A 20,485-nucleotide genomic window follows, 5' to 3' on the forward strand; every position below is an offset into this window, starting at 1 on the left:
CATTCTTAGAACCCGGTAGGTAAGACACCACAAAATTAAACCGAGAGAAAAACAACGACCAGCGCGCCTGTCTAGGATTCAGGCGCCTGGCAGACTCAAGGTAAATTAAATTTTTGTGGTCAGTCAATACCACCACCTGATGTCTGGCCCCCTCAAGCCAGTGACGCCACTCCTCAAAAGCCCACTTCATGGCCAAAAGCTCCCGATTCCCAATATCATAATTCCGCTCGGCGGGCGAAAATTTACGGGAAAAAAAAGCACAAGGTCTCATCACGGAGCAGTCGGAACTTCTCTGCGACAACACCGCCCCAGCTCCGATTTCAGAAGCGTCGACCTCAACCTGAAAAGGAAGAGCAACATCAGGCTGACGCAACACTGGGGCGGAAGAAAAGCGGCGCTTGAGCTCCTGAAAGGCCTCCACAGCATCAGGGGACCAATCAGCAACATCAGCACCCTTCTTAGTCAAATCAGTCAATGGTTTTACAACATCAGAAAAACCAGCAATAAATCGACGATAAAAGTTAGCAAAGCCCAAAAATTTCTGAAGACTCTTAAGAGAAGAGGGTTGCGTCCAATCACCAATAGCCTGAACCTTGACAGGATCCATCTCGATGGAAGAGGGGGAAAAAATGTATCCCAAGAAGGAAATCTTTTGAACCCCAAAAACACACTTAGAACCCTTCACACACAAGGAATTAGACCGCAAAACCTGAAAAACCCTCCTGACCTGCTGGACATGAGAGTCCCAGTCATCCGAAAAAATCAGAATATCATCCAGATACACAATCATAAATTTGTCCAAATAATCGCGGAAAATGTCATGCATAAAGGACTGGAAGACTGAAGGGGCATTTGAAAGACCAAAAGGCATCACCAAATACTCAAAATGGCCCTCGGGCGTATTAAATGCGGTTTTCCACTCATCCCCCTGCTTGATTCGCACCAAATTATACGCCCCACGGAGATCAATCTTAGAGAACCACTTGGCCCCCTTTATACGAGCAAACAAATCAGTAAGCAGTGGTAACGGATATTGATATTTAACCGTGATTTTATTCAAAAGTCGATAATCAATACACGGCCTCAAAGAGCCGTCTTTCTTAGACACAAAGAAAAAACCGGCTCCTAAGGGAGATGACGAAGGACGAATATGTCCCTTTTCCAAGGACTCCTTTATATATTCTCGCATAGCCGCGTGTTCAGGCACAGACAGATTAAATTAACGACCCTTAGGGTATTTACTACCCGGGATCAAGTCTATGGCACAATCGCACTCCCGGTGCGGAGGTAGTGAACCAACCTTGGGTTCTTCAAAAACGTCACGAAAGTCAGACAAGAATTCAGGAATCTCAGAGGGAATAGATGATGAAATGGAAACCAAAGGTACGTCCCCATGAGTCCCTTTACATCCCCAGCTTAACACAGACATAGCTTTCCAGTCGAGGACTGGGTTATGAGATTGCAGCCATGGCAATCCCAGCACCAAAACATCATGTAGATTATACAGCACCAGAAAGCGAATAACCTCCTGGTGATCCGGATTAACACGCATAGTCACTTGTGTCCAGTATTGTGGTTTATTACTAGCCAATGGGGTGGAGTCAATCCCTTTCAGAGGTATCGGAGCCTCCAATGGCTCCAAATCATACCCACAGCGTTTGGCAAAGGACCAATCCATAAGACTCAAAGCAGCGCCAGAGTCGACATAGGCGTCCGCGGTAATAGATGACAAAGAACAAATCAGGGTCACAGATAGAATAAACTTAGACTGTAAAGTGCTAATTGAAACAGACTTGTCAGGCTTCTTAGTACGCTTAAAGCATGCTGATATAACATGAGTTGAATCACCACAATAGAAGCACAACCCATTTTTTCGTCTAAAATTCTGCCGCTCGCTTCTGGACAGAATTCTATCACATTGCATATTTTCTGGCGTTTTCTCAGTAGACACCGCCAAATGGTGCACAGGTTTGCGCTCCCGCAGACGCCTATCGATCTGAATAGCCATCGTCATGGACTCATTCAGACTCGCAGGCACAGGGAACCCCACCATAACATCCTTAATGGCATCAGAGAGACCTTCTCTGAAAATCGCCGCCAGGGCGCACTCATTCCACTGAGTAAGCACAGACCATTTGCGGAATTTTTGGCAGTATATTTCAGCTTCATCTTGCCCCTGAGACAAGGACATCAAGGCCTTTTCCGCCTGAAGCTCTAAATGAGGTTCCTCATAAAGCAACCCCAAGGCCAGAAAAAACGCATCCACATTGAGCAACGCAGGATCCCCTGGTGCCAATGCAAAAGCCCAGTCTTGAGGGTCGCCCCGGAGCAAGGAAATTACAATCCTGACCTGCTGTGCAGGGTCTCCGGCAGAGCGAGACTTCAGGGACAAAAACAATTTGCAATTATTTTTAAAATTTTGAAAGTGAGATCTATTCCCCGAGAAGAATTCAGGCAAAGGAATTCTAGGCTCAGACATAGGTGCATGAACAACAAAATCTTGCAAATTTTGTACCTTTGTGGCGAGATTATTCAAACCTGTAGCTACACTCTGAAGATCCATTTGAAACAGGTGAACACAGAGCCATTCAAGGACAAGAAGGAGAGAAAGAGAGGAAGGCCGCAGCACAGGCAGACCAGCAAGTGATTCAATCAAGAGCACACTCAGAACTAGAGGAAAAAAAAAAAAAAAATTGTAGCAGACTTCTTTTTTCTCTCCTTTCTCAGCCAGTAATTTAACCCTTTTTTTTAGGCCGGTCAAACTGTCATGATTCTCAATGGCGAGAGAACATAGCCCAGCATATATGAGAACTAGCTCTTGGAAGATGGAAACTATACTGACCATGAACTAAACCTGCCGCACAACTAGAAGTGGCCGGGTAGCATGCCTACGTTTTTTTATCCCTAGATGCCCAGCGCCAGCCGGAGAACTACCTAATCCTAGCAGAGGAAAAGACAGTCCTGGCTCACCTCTAGAGAAATTTTCCCAAAAGGCAGACAGAGGCCCCCACATATATTGGCGGTGATTTTAGATGAAATGACAAACGTAGTAGGAAAATAGGTTTAGCAAAAATCGAGGTCCGCTTACTAGATAGCAAGAAGACAGAAAGGGCACTTTCATGGTCAGCAGAAAACCCTATCAAAACACCATCCAGAAATTACTTTAAGACTCTAGCATTAACTCATAACACCAGAGTGGCAATTTCCGCTCACAAGAGCTTTCCAGACACAGTAACGAAACAGCAGCTGTGAACAGGAACAAAATGCAAAAACACACAAGGACAAAAGTCCAACTTAGCTGGGAGTTGTCTAGTAGCAGGAACATGCACAGAAAGGCTTCTGATTACATTGTTGACCGGCATGAAACTGACAGAGGAGCAAGGTAATATAGCGACTCCCACATCCTGATAGGAGCAGGTGAACAGAGGGGATGATGCACACAAGTACAATTCCACAAGTGGCCACCGGGGGAGCCCAGAATCCAATTTCACAACAGGGATGTATGTGGATCCGTCGTTTTGACGCGCCCACCGTCCACACAAAACACAACTTGTTGCGTTCCCATATGGTCGGCGGGCCCCCATTATAAGAACCGTACTACTGTTTGCCGCATTGACTCTACCTGGAGAAATCCATGTATGCCAGTTGGATCATGAGGTCTAATTACAACTGTTGCATCAAGCACCATAGCAATCCGGACCTGGCCTGCTGCCCTAGGAGAGCACCACTGTCAAGTCTACCTGCTTCTTGTTTTAGACCGTATAGTGTAGGAAGAAAGAGGGATTGTCAAAAGGGTGGAGCTTTGAAGAGGGAGGTGTGTGCACCGATGATATGAAGAAGGGATGCAGCCAACAGGAGGGAATAAAAGCATTAATTATTTTGGCATTAATTAGGGGTTATTCCTTGTCACCACATCTCAGGCGCACCAATACTGTGCAGGGAGCCATAATGGGACATTATTATTGGTAGGCAAGGTACTATTACAATGTAGTCTCAAAATTGGGACACTTTTATTGTGCTGGGGCACTAACGGCACTATTGGATTCAGCCAATGGTCTATTGTGCATGGGAGAGCCGACCAAATGATAGTCGGTAGAGATGCCAAATGGGCATGTTGTAATTAGTATTACCAGTCTTATTGTTCCCCCGGAGATAACCCTCCAATCAACGTGTCAACTAGTGGGTCTCTGAGAAACACAGCAGCGCTCGGCAGAATGAATGCTTGTGCGTTTGTGCATGGGAGAGTAGGCCAACCTGGTTGCCGGCCGAACGATCTGCTGAAGCTTCATTCAGCCAACAGTCATCTAGTATGTATGGTTTTAGTGTAGTGCTAAACCTAAGCAACATGAATATTACAACTTATAGGGGCAAAATTACATATGTTATAAGAAACAATACGTGTAATAATATTCATGTTACATATTGTAGTAAAAGTTATTCTGTTGGTTTATTCTAGCGCATAGAAAATGACAGCTTGTGATCTAATTTCTTTCATGTGGAATAACATGGAAATAAACATAACCTAATTTATACATATTATCTTAGCCAGTTACGGTCCTGCACACGCGGCAAGAAATGGCAATGTAGTTGTAGTAGCGCATCTTGCCACAAAGGTGCCAGAAATGTTCTTCTTTTGCAGGGGAGATGATCTGCGTCTACCACATATATTCCCATATACAGGTTATTGGAATCTGCTGGTGTTGTTGTTATGCCTGTACTATACACAGAAGGACACATTTCCTTTCTTGCCAAGGAGGCTATGTCAATTGTTCTTGGTGAGATTGCCAAACGCAAGGCATTTTGAAAGTTCATACAATGGGATAGAGTTACAGCTCAAAGAGCAGTCATTCAACATACTTTGTCATCTCAGAGTAAAGTAAAAGCTGGAAATATGATCTAACGCCCACACAAAGTGAGGATTAACCTCTTATTGTTACAACCTTAGATGCTAAAAAAATGTTAGGTTACCATAATACATATTGTCACTTACATTGCAACCTAAAGAGAGCATACACAAGGTGGACTACGAAAAACAGGACTCTAGTGACTGTGCAAATAATTGCTCAATGATGTCCATACACCTGTCTAATGTCTAAATACTATTAGATGAAACCATGCTTCTCCAGACATGATGCATCACAATGGGTCAAAATAGCCGGCTGTTAGGAATGGAGTTAGGAGTTATGTCAAAGGCTTATGTCACTTGAGACTGGCAGCGCTCTCCTATCTGAGCAGGTAATTACAACGAGCTATCCCCAGATCAATCATTGTGTGTGTATATAGAGCAATTAGCAACTAGCTGTCAATTCTAGGAAACCAAAAAGTTGAGCAGATGTTTCCCACATTCTTCCTTGCTAGCATCTAGGTGCCAAACCAAAGGTTAGAGAAGGGTCTGAATAGCCCCAGCCATTGTGGCTCCGCAGCCGCAGGAGGTCCCCCTGACATTCTGAGGTTGCCTTCATAATAATATGAGTTGGACACAATCCATAGATATACCCATGATCGGGGAATATATTGGCATCTGTGGGTAAAATTGCTAAAGTGTTGGTACAGGAACGCAATATCTCCCTGAATTATGGACATATCATATTCATGTTTGGTGTGTATAGATTTGCATAAAGTGTGTTCGGTAACATGAGGGTCATATTGTTTCTTTAGGAGGTTCCTGGGGGAAAATATGAACCAGAGTACAAATTATGGTCAAAACTGAGGTTTAGTCGTCCTCCTCTTCCCTCAGAAGATGGAGAGGTATGGGGGCTGGTGAGACCCTTATAACATCTCGTCTCTCATCCACTGAATTGCATTGTCAGATACAAGAAGAAGCAACGAGTGTTGGAAATCTGTTCATATTTCCTTTGCCGTTCTTCACCGTAGAAGCTCACATAGATTCAATTTGTAAGATGTATTTTTATTTTTTTTTATTTTTTTTTCAAACATTTTTATTGGTATTTAAAATTTTAAACAGGTAGGATAAACAAGGGAGGGGAGGGGAATAAGGGAAGGGATATGAGTATAGGAAGAGGAGCTACCCCTATAAAAATAGGGGAGACAAGCAATCATGTATTGTTTTAGGTACATACAAAATGGTTGTAGCGTAAATACAAAACCTAAAAGGGAGTAAAAAATGCGTTGATATGAATAATGAATACATTGGATATATGCATAGTAAGCGTAGCGTAATCACAAAATCTGTGGAAAAAAAAATCATATATACTCAGATTTACAAAAAAAAAGTACATACAAAATGGTTGTAGCGTAAATGGAAAAGATGTATTTTTATTTTATCCCATTTCTTGTATACCGATTTAGCCTGTTTGTGTGTCCTTGCATTATTCTATGTATTATAACCTTTTTAAACACTATACTGAGGAGGGTGAGAATAGCTTGGTTGTGTTACCCTGTGTATGCCAGAGTGCAAGAAGATGGTGTGTGTGCTAGCGTGTGACCAAATGTAGGCGGTGTGGATGTGTGATCTGGCTGTGGGGTGCGCTTAGCTCATTGTCAACCTATTGCACTAGGTGAGTGGAAAAGCGAGTGTGAAACGCAGAGTCCCTCTTTACAGTCATATCCGAGGTACATGTTTCTCAAGTGAGTGGTGTTTGTGTGACTGTTTATGACCAGTAGCTGATTGTAATATGGCACACATCTGTTAATCTTCCTTAACTTCTGACAGGCACAGCTCACACGATTTTGTTCCACGCAAGGAAACGTGCTGCTTTAATTCCCCCACCCCTGAATAGTGGAAAGTTTGTGGATATTTTGTAGAAATAAGAGGGTTTTCAAATGGCCTCTCAGGCACATTGCGCCCAAACAAATAATAATTTCTGATATATGATAATATGATGTGCCGATCTTGCTTTTCGCTCTGCCATTGTTTTTCTTCTGTTGAGCTTTTAATGTCTGATTCTTAGTTAACTTGACTCCAGTAGCATTTAAGTGCCTTAAAATTAAGTATTTTACCTAGTTTTAGTGTTTAGCAATTGTTATGTCCTGAAAACTGAGGGCTGTTTGACGGAAGTTGAGAAATTTGGGTACCTTTTGTTTTATTACTTTTATGGTTAGTAAATCAGTATTTTTGCATCTGATTCTGTATACTCTCTTTTAATATACCCCTATGAATGTCACTGATTACTTTTAGAACCTTGAAATTGAAAGAACTAGATATTATAAGTGATTTCCTAACCTGTGCCTGTCAGGCACATTGCACCCAAACTAACCTGGTTCCACCCCTCAGTGTGTCTGTGAAGCAGCTACTGACAGCTCCACCGTGCAATCTGGTACAGGGGCGTGCTGAAGCTGACAGTGATTTAATTGATAGCTCAGTCATCCAGTCTGGTGCAGGGGCGTGCTGAGTTGTCTGTGTATTGATTGACAGTTCGGCCATCCAATCTGAGACTGGGAAATGCTGGCTGTCTCCAGGTGTTCATTGTCCCAGGTGATTACCAGGCTACTTAGCTGAGCTGTTTCTCCCAGATGTACATTCAGGTACAGTGTGATTTGATCTTTTGTTGTATGACCTTGGACCTTCTTCTGACCATCTGTTTAACCCCTTCTGCTCTGATCCGCTATCCTTAGTATTCTGACCTCGGAACGTTACCTGACTACGCCTTTGTCTCTTACTTTTGTTTATGGCTACTTTCACACTAGCGTTAACTGCAATACGTCGCAAATGCGTTGTTTTGCCGAAAATACGCATCCAGCAAAAGTTCTTGCTGGATACGTTTTTTCGTCATAGACTAACATTAGCGACGCATTTGCGACGCATTGCCAAACGTTGCGTTCGTTTTGCGACGCTTGGGCGTGTGGTAGCGGACCGTCGGGAAAAAAAAACGTTACATGTAACGTTTTTTGCTCCTGACGGTCCGCTTTTTCCGACCGCGCATGCGCGGCCGGAACTCCGCCCCCACCTCCCCGCACTTCCCCGCAACTCACAATGGGGCAGCGGATGCGTGGGAAAAATGCATCCGCTGCCCCCGTTGTGCGGCGGAGACCACGCTAGCGTCGGGAACGTCGGCCCGACGCACAGCGACGGGTTGTTCCCGACGCTAGTGTGAAAGTAGCCTAAGACATACCTTCCTGGCTCCTGACCTTGGACTCCTTGACTACCATGACTCACAGCTTGTCCATGAGAAGTGACTCAGCGTCACACAAACTCTGGTGTGGCACAGATTCCGCCCACAATATATGTATTATGTAAAATAGGTGGCAGGTCACTGAAGGATCAGGCGACGTGTCATAAGCCCATAAAGTTGCATATGTAACAGAGCACCACATAAAGCCCCGCCCACAGGTCCAGCCACAGGCACAAGAAACTCATTAACTGAAAACTGCAAATACAAATTAAATAACATAGTTACATAGTTATTAAGGTTGAAGGAAGACTTTAAGTCCATCTAGTTCAACCCATAGCCTAACCTAACATGCCCTAACATGTTGATCCAGGGGAAGGCAAAAAAAACCCATGTGGTAAGAGTAAGCTCCATCATGGGGAAAAAAATTCCTTCCCGACCCCACATACGGCAATCAGACTAGTTCCCTGGATCAACGCCTTATCAAGGAATCTAATATATATACCCTGTAATATTATACTTTTCCAGAAAGGTATCCAGTCCCCTCTTAAATTGAAGCAATGAGTCACTCATTACAACATCATACGGCAGAGAGTTCCATAGTCTCACTGCTCTTACAGTAAAGAATCCGCGTCTGTTATTATGCTTAAACCTTTTTTCCTCCAGACGTAGAGGATGCCCCCTTGTCCCTGTCAGCGGTCTATGATTAAAAAGATCAGCAGAAAGGTCTTTGTACTGTCCCCTCATATATTTATACATTAACATAAGATCACCCCTTAGTCTTCGTTTTTCCAAACTAAATAGCCCCAAGTGTAATAACCTATCTTGGTATTGCAGACCCCCCAGTCCTCTAATAACCTTGGTTGCTCTTCTCTGCACCCGCTCCAGTTCAGCTATGTCTTTCTTATACACCGGAGACCAGAACTGTGCACAGTATTCTAAGTGTGGTCGCACTAGTGACTTGTATAGAGGTAAAATTATGTTCTCCTCATGAGCATCTATGCCTCTTTTAATGCATCCCATTATTTTATTTGCCTTTGTAGCAGCTGCCTGACACTGGCCACTGAATATGAGTTTGTCATCCACCCATACACCCAGGTCTTTTTCATTGACGGTTTTGCCCAGAGTTTTAGAATTAAGCACATAGTTATACATCTTATTACTTCTACCCAAGTGCATGACCTTACATTTATCCCCATTAAAGCTCATTTGCCATTTATCAGCCCAAGCTTCTAGTTTACATAAATCAGCCTGTAATATAAAATTGTCCTCCCCTGTATTGATTACCCTGCAGAGTTTAGTGTCATCTGCAAATATTGAAATTCTACTCTGAATGCCCCCTACAAGGTCATTAATAAATATGTTAAAAAGAAGAGGGCCCAATACTGACCCCTGTGGTACCCCACTACTAACCGTGACCCAGTCCGAGTGTGCTCCATTAATAACCACCCTTTGTTTCCTATCCCTGAGCCAACTCTCAACCCACTTGCACATATTTTCCCCTATCCCCATTATTCTCATTTTATGTATCAACCTTTTGTGTGGCACTGTATCAAAAGCTTTTGAAAAGTCCATATACACTACATCTACTGGGTTCCCTTGGTCCAGACCGGAACTTACCTCTTCATAGAAGCTGATCAAATTAGTCTGACATGATCGGTCCCTAGTAAACCCGTGCTGATACTGGGTCATGAGGTTATTCCTCTCCAGATACTCCAGTATAGCATCCCTTAGAATGCCCTCCAGGATTTTACCCACAGTAGAGGTTAAACTTACTGGCCTATAATTTCCGAGTTCAGTTTTTGTCCCCTTTTTGAATATTGGCACCACATTTGCTATACGCCAGTCCTGTGGTACAGACCCTGTTATTATGGACTCTTTAAAGATTAAAAATAATGGTCTATCAATGACTGTACTTAATTCCTGCAGTACTCGGGGGTGTATCCCATCCGGGCCCGGAGATTTGTCAATTTTTGTGATTTTTAGACGCCGCCGTACTTCCTGCTGGGTTAAGCAGGTAACATTAAATTGGGGATTATTATCACTAGTCATATTGGCTGCCATGGGATTTTCTTTTGTAAATACTGATGAAAAAAAGTCATTTAGCATATTGGCTTTTTCCTCATCCTCATCCACCATTTCACCCAGACTATTTTTAAGGGGGCCAACACTATCATTTTTTAGTTTCTTACTATTTATGTAGTTAAAGAATATTTTGGGGTTATTTTTGCTCTCTCTAGCAATGAGTCTCTCTGTCTCAATCTTTGCTGCCTTGATTTGCTTTTTACATAATTTATTTAATTTTTTGTATTTAGTTAATGTCTCCTCACTACTTACTTCCTTTAATTCTCTAAATGCTTTCTTTTTGTCACTTATTGCGCCCCTTACAGCTTTATTTAGCCATATTGGTTTCCTCCTATTTCTAGTATGTTTATTCCCATACGGTATATACTGTGCACAGGTCCTATCCAGGATGCTAATAAATGTCTCCCATTTTCTTTGTGTATTTTTATGCCTCAGGATATCGTCCCAGTTAATTGCACCAAGATCCTCTCTCATCCGTTGGAAATTTGCCCTCCTGAAGTTTAGTGTCCTTGTCACCCCTCTACTACACATCTTATTAAAGGAGACCTGAAAACTTATTATTTTGTGATCACTATTCCCCAAGTGACCCCCAACCCTTATATTTGATATGCGGTCTGGCCTGTTGGTTAATATTAGGTCTAGCAGTGCCCCCCTCCTTGTTGGGTCCTGAACCAGTTGTGAAAGGTAATTGTCTCTCATAGTTGTCAAAAACCGATTACCTTTACTGGAACTGCAGGTTTCTGTTCCCCAATCTATTTCAGGGTAGTTGAAGTCCCCCATAATAATGACTTCTCCTTGAGTCGCAGCTTCATCTATTTGCTTTACGAGGATATTCTCCATTGCTTCCATTATTTTTGGAGATTTATAACAAACCCCTATCAGTAATTTATTATTTTTTCCCCCTCCCCTTATCTCCACCCACAGGGACTCTACATTTTCATTAGATTCACCTATATTATCACGTTGGATGGGTTTTAAGGAAGATTTTACATACAGACACACCCCACCCCCTCGCTTATCTGTACGGTCATTTCTGAACAGACTATAGCCCTGCAAGTTAACAGCCCAGTCATGGCTCTCATCCAGCCATGTTTCAGATATCCCCACCATGTCATAATTATGTTCCAACAACATTAGTTCTAATTCATCCATTTTGTTGGCGAGGCTTCTGGCATTAGTATACATGCACTTGATGTTCCTCTCTGTACCTCTATTCTTTCTTAAATTACTAACTGTTCTAACCCCACCCCCCATGCCACCGCCACCCCCAACTTCCTTATTTGTGCCCAGGTCTCTTTCTGCACTATCTTCCCCTCTTATAAAATGAATACCCTCCCCCCCAATCCCTAGTTTAAACACTCCTCCAACCTTCTAACCATTTTCTCCCCCAGCACAGCTGCACCTTCCCCATTGAGGTGCAGCCCATCCCTAGCGTAGAGCCTGTAGCCAACTGAGAAGTCGGCCCAGTTCTGCAGGAACCCAAACCCCTCCTTCCTACACCAATTCTTGAGCCACTTATTAACCTCCCTAATCTCCCGTTGCCTCTCTGGCGTGGCACGTGGTACAGGCAATATTTCAGAAAATACCACGTTGGAGGTCCTTGCTTTCAGCTTGCAGCCTAATTCCCTGAAATCATCTTTAAGGACCTTCCACCTACCTCTAACTTTGTCATTTGTGCCAATGTGCACCATGACCGCTGGGTCCTCACCAGCCCCTCCCAGTAATCTGTCCACCCGATCAGCGATATGTCGGACTCGAGCGCCAGGTAGGCAGCACACCGTTCGACGATCCCTGTCTTTGTGACAGATTGCCCTATCTGTTCCCCTAATAATTGAGTCCCCCACTACCAGCACCTGTCTGGCCTGCCCTGCTCTCCTATTTCCCTCCTTACTGGAGCAGTCACTCCTCCGGCTTTCAGAGGACATGCCTGGCTGCAGCAGTGCTACCCCTGTACTGGCACCCCCCTCATCTGCCAACTTAGCAAACTTATTGGGGTGTGCCAGATCAGGACTAGCCTCCCTGGCACTCTTCCCTCTACCCCGCTTCCTAACTGTCACCCAGCTAACTGCCTCACTGTCCTGCAGCTCCATCCTACCATCCCCCTCCTCATCTATCCCATTGAGCGTCTGCTCTGTGAGCAGAAGACTCCTCTCCATATTGTCTATGGATCTCAGTGTTGCCAGCTGCACATTTAGATCCAGTATCTGGGTTTCCAAATGCACAACGTGCTCACATCTCGCACAGCAGTATGCACCCTCGACCGGCTGATCAAGGACTGCATACATGTGGCAAGATGTGCACTGGATGGCATTAACAATTGTGGAGCACATTTCCTAATGGGGATTGCACCAGACAGAAATGTTAAAAAAAAATAAAAAAAATAATACAAAGTATTAATTAACACTTGGAACAGCAATTCCTCCTTTGGAAACTCCCTGATTCCAAAGTCACTGAGTCACAAGTCACACTTACCGCCGTTCACACTTACGCTCAGGTCACACTCAGCTCGCTCACACTCGCTATGCTGAAGATTTAAAGATTTATTTTTTTTTCCTCTATTTCCCTTCAACAACAAGCCTCCTTGCTGTTCAAATGCACTTCCAAAAAGGACTTGAGCCCCAAACAGCTGCCCCTTATAAACCCTTGATTATGACCGCCCACCCTAAGTTAACCCCTTGTGAATATAGCTACTCCCAATTCAACAACTCACACAAATTCACACAGGTATTTGTAAAAGGCCTTCCAAATACCTCTTCACTGAGTCACAAGTCAAACTTACCGCCGTTCACACTTACGCTCAGGTCACACTCAGCATAACAACCACTAGACGGATTTCATGAACCAAGGTATCATTTTAATCAGTATAACAGCGCCAACCTGACAGTATCTGTAGTTTACTGAGCAAAATCCTGCTGACTGGTTCACTTTAAGAGGGAATAAAATGCGGAACCATGTGTTGAGAATACAACTCTCACTGGACTGTAGTACTGTGCTGGGTTGTGGTGAAGGAGGGGGAAATAGTGGAGACAGAAACTAAGCAAGTTAAGAAAAAGGAACTGAGACTGTGTGTGTGAAAATGATCACAGTGTGTTGAAGGAAACAGTCATTAAGTTGTGTACCACAATCTTTTGTATATAATCCCCACCATGTTATCATTCACTATAAAGTTTATTTTTGACTGGTGGTCTCCCTTATTGAAGTAAAAAACATCTGGTCCTCGCTGACCAAAGTCATTGGTAACATGTGGCCTGCAAGTGTGTAGCGACCCCTTAGATGAAGTCCACACACCCAGCCAGGACCACCACCTTCATGTAACATGCCGGGGGGTAAGAGACAAGTACCTCGCCCTCTGCTCCTGCCCCGTGCCATGTTACAATTGTCCAGTGTTCTGAACTCTCAATAATACCGTACTTACAATGTTTACTAAGAAGAGAAAAAGGGAAAATGAAAGAGAGAGGGGTCGGGGATTACACTTCACAAGAAAAGTGCTTCAGTGAGCGGACTTCCGTCAGTCGCCCATATGCATCTAGACGGGTTGGGGGGGCTGATTATTTACAGACTATTGCTATCAGATATTTAGCAGCTGTGCAAATGTATAGGAACAACCCGGCCTTCTTGCCCAGTCTCCTCTTTTGTGACTTTAATTGCGTCAGGGAAGAAGTAACTGATCCACTCTTGTGGCTTCTTTTGGAAGCCACTACTACATTATATGTGGAATAATAAAAAAAAAACACTGTGCACCATTTATCTTAAACACATTCTGTTTCAAAAACAATGCAGGTACATACCCTAAGAGATAAGTCACTGCCAAACATCCTGTTCCCATAGAGAAACAGGAGTGGTCAGCACTTCTGAGTACGCATCTGTGTACAGTCTGGCAAGATATCTGCCAGTTGAACGATCGTCTGAACCATCCGGTAAAGTGCTTTACTGTAAGACAGTTGTGATGAATGAAGCACGTGTACCAAACACACAAGGGGAACAGGCGTTTGTATTTCACGGCCCACCCTGTGCTCTCACCACTACTAATGTACTAGCACATGAGACCACCATTAGAAAGAAGATGCACAAACTAGAATTCAATGGATGTTGTTCCCGGGCAAGACAATAGTCGTCTGAGGTTGTAACGTAGGAGCCTGATACCCACCATAAAAGATGGCGTTGGAAACGGTAGGTTTAAGGCTGCTTTACTTCTCCAGGGACTGGCAGATCACCATTTACCGTACTTCAGCTTTCATAATAGCCAAGCATTGTGACAACGACGTTTTATATCCCCCAAAACATCCTGTCTTCCAGTATAAATGACTACTGACAAGATTTCATCAAACAGCTTGGATGACCCCTGGGTGTTGACAAGGGATATAATCCAGATGATCCCGAATTATTTATTTTAAAGTCGACATCTTGTCAAATGAACGAACCTCTACATGTTGTCAGCGGCAGTGCTGAAATGAAACATTTATGTGAAAGGTAAAAATAGGAAAGATGCCGACAGTCTCCATCTGACGAACCTAATACTATGATCAGAGAAAATAAGCAAGTCATAAGGTAATAATTCACATATCACGTGTATCACCTACTGATCCCCCAACACTCCTCTTGTCGCAATGGTGAAACACATGTGTGGGCAATACAAAGTACTGGAACATGACTTATTCCATACAAAGGACCAGGAGGCACTGGTGTAAAAAAGGCGATTCTGGCAGCAAAATATGAAAGTATGGAAGGGTTCTTTACAGTTAGAGCAGTCAGACTGTGCAATGCCCGACCACAAGCGGTAGTAATGGCCGACACTATAACCTCTTTTAAATCAGAGCTGGATGATTTCCTCATCACAAACGGCATCGTGGGATATAGATAATTTAGTGACGAAGAATATATAATTGGTGGAGAAAGGTTGAACTTGATGTGACTAGGTCTTTTTACAACCTATGTTAGAGGTCACAGTTATGGCTACTGATTGTCTGCACATGCCCGTAGAACTGGAATTGGATGTACAGAACCAGATTCCGTACACCGTGCTCTGGTTGCACAGACATCCTATAAACTCAGGTATACATGCTCGGCCTATACCATATTGTCAAAAGGACCGGTGGAAATAGCGACAACACCCAGATTCCTCCAACAATCCCATAGATAATGAGTGCAGTGTACGCCGAGCTTGTGCTCTTCTGCTCCATTCAGGACAGGGCTGTAGAGCACTATCCTCATGCATTCCAGAGTCACTGGAGGTCCATGTGCCCAGGGATCAGTAAGTTGTCCAATATCTAGGGATATAAGGATAGGGGTAACTTTTTTGGGGGAGAATAACTCTAAGACTGGAAATAAATACTTGGCAACTAGTGATGAGTGAATATACTCGTTACTTGAGATTTCCTGAGCACACTCGGGTAGTCTCCGAGTATTTTTTAGTGCTCGGAGATTTAGTTTTCAGCGCCACAGCTGAATGATTTATATCTGTTAGCCAGCTTGATTACATGTGGGGATTCCCTAGCAACCAGGCAACCCCCACATGTACTTATGATGGCTAACAGATGTAAATCATTCAGCTGCGGCAATGAAAACTAAATCTCCGAGCACTAAAAAATACTCGGAGACTACCCGAGTGTGCTCAGGAAATCTCAAGTAACGAGTATATTCGCTCATCACTATTGGTAACCAATTACATATTTGTATATTTACTATACATTAATCTTTCATTTAAAGGATGGAGTTTTTGTAACTTCCCTGTCACGTGCAAGCAGAATTTCATGGGAAGTGAAGTAACGTGCCAGCATTCTTCTGAACCACGGGGAAAACCCAAAGCTCCAGAAGGAAACCAACGTGAACTCAGGAAAAACATCAAGAGCAGATCATGCCCTGGTCACAATCAAATCCCTGGATCCAGCACAACGTGGGAACAGCATTAATCACATTGCCAAGGTGCCACCCATTATATACAGCACTCTACTCATACATCGACTGTGTGAAACAATTTCAGACTAACAGCAACAAGTGCACACGTCTACGGTGTCACAGTAAGACAATGGGGCCCGGAGAGGGCGGCCACAGCAAGCAAAACCTCTGGGAATCGAGAACAAGGAAATGACTAAACCACCTGTAAACACTTACTTCTGGTCATTTTAAATGCAGCTCCAGCTGTAGACCCTTCCATCAAAACTAAGAAACCTATATTTTATTTCAGAAGGAGCAGATGTAGTACACCTGAGGTTTGCATTGCAGCAGACTTTGACATGTAAATTCCTAGCCCAACTTTTCTTTTTTATATTTCACCACCTTGCTACCTAGCAGTAAAGTTTTTTCAGTATACGCATTAAAATACTTACCCATCATTGTCGTCTGCCATTTTCAGCTCCACTCCGGTCCACTCCTGGATCATGTGACTGCAGTTGTGACAACATGGCTTATACAGACTTTTCTGTGTGAACTGGATATAACTTTCTCAATGTGCATTATAAAGAATTACCAATACACAGCCAAGAAAAACCTGTGGTCACATAATGCAGGAGAGGGACCGGAGAGGTGCTGGAGACTGCAAAAGACAACAATGGGTAAGATATGGTGAGCCATCATTAGGGGAGTAACTAGAATAGGTGGAGGGGATACAATCGCACCCAGGCCCTGGAGACTCGGAGTCACAAAGGTTTTTTTTGCCTCATAGGGAAAACATTTTTACTATTAAAGTTGGGGACCCTGTTGAGGATTTTGCATTGGGGCCCACAAGCTTCAGGTTACGCCACTGGCTATCATATTTCACTGATAGCTAACAAATGCTGAAAAAAATTCTGATATACATAAAATTATTTACCGTATTTTGCTCACTTATATAGTGCCATTAGTTCCACAGACATCACCATCACTGTGGGGCTCAAAATCTACATTCCCTATCAGTATGTCTTTGGCGTGAGAGAAGAAACCGGAGAACCCGGAGGAAATCCACACAAGCACGGGGAGAACATATAAACTCCTTGCAGATGTTGTCCTTGGTGGACATCCAGGACCCCAGCCCTGCAAAGCAACAGTGCTAACCACCGAGCCATGGTGCTGCCCAATTTACAACTAAAATCATTAAAAAGAATTATTGCTATATACTATTATATGCTATTTATAGTTGTTGTTATTGTGGCCTCTGAGGCGCTTTTAATTCCTTCCTATAATGCCCTCTTCATTTGTCCAGTGCTGGTGTAACCTTCGCACATGAAGACCTCCTCGTGATGTTGCCCACGTAGTATCCAGACCAATCTCCGGCTATCATTGTGTTCTACACAAATGCGGGACTCATTGCTGAAGAGGAAGGACCTCAGGATACCGAAGCAGTAATAAACAAACAAAAGTGAGCCTATTTCGGGAATGACACCCCTCGCAGAATTAATCTACAGGCCCCAGGGACTATTTTGGCCTCACGAGTGTTGATGTTACAGAGTACAAATAACAAATATGCTTCTGGAGACAGGAACCCTGGAGATTAGGTGGATCTTTCCTACCACACCATCACCATACATGTGGATGCTAACCACAGTTTAGGCACAATGCTGGGCTCAGAATGCAGGGGAGTAAGCAGATTTCTCCGGATTTTGTCTGTTTAAATCACCAAAAAACATGATTCAGATGGAATCCGGATAGAAGCATCCATTATAATGAGGCAGAAGTAACCTTTGTCTTTGGCCTCTGTTCGGACAGTGTCCCATCTTAAAAGCCAGCACACAACTGTGGTAGACCACACGTTTGTGCTGTAAAATGAGGCCTAAAAATGGATAGCACAGGAACGGGGCCTACATAGAGCCTTAAGTTTCTTCATCTGTTCATTACCTTGAATTGTTCTGTTGGGGATTCATCTGAATTGATTTAATTTATATGGCAACTATGACATAAGCGCTCAGCATAGAGCACCGAGCACGGGATGATATTGAATCGATCCTTAATCTGATTTTTGGGAAGCAGAATTCTCAAATAAACAACAGTTACAATTGATGAGACAACTTTATTCTTCAGGTCAGCACAATTACAGAGGAATTATAGGTTTTTGTGTTTTTATGTTTTGCTACTTTTGCACAATAAAAAAGATTTTTTTTTTTTATAAAAAAATTTATTTGCCATATTCTGAGAGCTATAACTTTTTTTTATTTTGATGGCTTGAGTTTTTGTGTGATGATTTGATATTTAAGATGATACCATACTTTTTTTTTTTACATATGACTTTTTAAGTGCTTTAAAATTCCAAATTATGGTGTGGTATTTTTTTACTTTGTTCACAAAACAGGATAAAAAGTGACAGTTTTATAGGTCAGGTTGTTTTGAATACAGCGATACAAATTATTTATTTTTATTTTTAAGTAAAAGCTGGGATTTTTAGTGGCAAAACAGTTTTTCATGATTTTTTTTTTGTACATTTTTACAAATTTTATTGATTTTTTTTTTTTTTAAATTTGGTCCCACTATGGAGCTTTCTATGGTCTGATAACTTTTCTCATACACTGAAATAGTTCTGTCAATTTAACACTGACATTTGGCCTGTTACACCTTGATTATGGCAGGGCCTAATGTGCTATCACTCTCTGAGACTAAAGGGCATATGGTTGCCATAATAACCATTGGGACCCCTTGGAGTGCCTATGGTGTTAACCAGAGTGACCCTTCCCTCTGGTAACCATCTAGATGCCATTGTCATGCCCTAGGGCAGTGTTCCCCAACTCCAGTACTCCAGAGCCACCAACAGGTCATGTTTTCAGGATTTCCTAACTATGGCCCAGATGATGGAATTGTTGTCTGTCTAGATGATGGAATTCTCACCTGGGCAATACTAAGGAAATCCTGAAAACATGACCCGTTGGTGGCTCTTGAGGACCGAACTTGGGGAACACTCATCTAGGGAGTTAAACGGCCATGATGGGTGCTTAATGCTTACAGAAATTGTGGCTGATGCAACAGCTGTAGAATACAAGTAACACTGACTACATTTATGCCCATTAGGTGCTACTTCCTTATTCCTCAGTGCTGGAGAAAGACCGTGCTGAGGAATAAGGCCCTTTAGGCTACGTTCCCAAGATGAGTTTTTTGCGCTGCATATTTTCTAAAAACAATCAATCAATCAAGTAACCTATTCTACTTAACGGGTGCAGAAAATCTACAACATTAAAACCTCATCATGGGAACGTAGCCTTACTGCTCCCTGTGAAAAGTTGTACTGGAAATTGTTAAAGAGTTAAAAATCTGGAAATGATGGAAATTGGCCTGGGTCAGTGCTAGGATCTGTGATGTAAAACTTCTGAACTTGTATGCTGGATCCAAACAGATGGTAAATGTTGCAGATCAGTAACAGTCGGGATTATTGATGGTTCCGGTGTTTCAGCACGTTATCTGGACTTCCATCTTTATGCACTCACGTGTCATTTCCCAGGAAACACCTTCAAACACAATATGTCACCATCCTTGTCTCTACAATTGAAGATGTTGTAAGATGCATTTGCTTGATGAAAGTCATATCACAATCCCTTTCATCTGCCACATACAATTGATCTGGTTATTTTCCAGTGTGCAATCACTTCTTCCTCCTGTAGCGTAACGTCTCGTTGTGCAATAGGATTTCTCAGCCTTTTCATAGCCCATTCAGGGTAAATGTTTATCCTCTTCTTTCCTGGTCATGTGTATTATGAAATGTTACCTAGAATTTAAAGTTGTTCCTCCACCCAAACTTCATTAACTAATGACTTCACACTTTATTTAACACTTTTAGTAGTTTACAGAAGTCTTCTACTTGGCTACTTCTCTCAGCTACATTAATAGGGAAAGATAAGATTGGAAAATAGAGGATAGGTTTTTCCATACACAGCACCACACTCGTCTTGGGGTTCTGGCTTTTTTATATCTCCATTCATTCCACTTTTATAAATGGAGCTAAGATAAAATGCCAGACACAGTCAATGAACAAGAGGGGATCTGTTCGTGAAAAAGACACTTTCTTGTAAGCATATAGTCACTCAATAAGAAAACGGCTGACCGCACCATCCAATTTCAAGCTCCGTGAACACACCGGCTATCAGCAGACGCTGGCCGACCGATCTCAGGTGCTAAGCCCAGAAGACATGCTGACGTTAATCATTGAAGGAAGGAAATGGCAGCACTCACCGATCTTCTAAGCAGGTAAATCTTTATTGCATAAAATCTTCACGACTCGGGGGTGCACATACAACGGAGTGTACAAGCTCGAACGCACACGTTTGATGCACATCAAGGAGCAGGCGTCTGCGGCCGAGGAGGAGGGAAGCCTTGATGACAGTCAGCCATTGTCTGGTCAGGGAAGTCTCCGGGACGAGGAGGAGGATGATGGGGCT

Source organism: Ranitomeya variabilis, chromosome 1 (assembly GCF_051348905.1).
Source record: "Ranitomeya variabilis isolate aRanVar5 chromosome 1, aRanVar5.hap1, whole genome shotgun sequence".
Lineage (NCBI taxonomy): Eukaryota > Metazoa > Chordata > Amphibia > Anura > Dendrobatidae > Ranitomeya > Ranitomeya variabilis.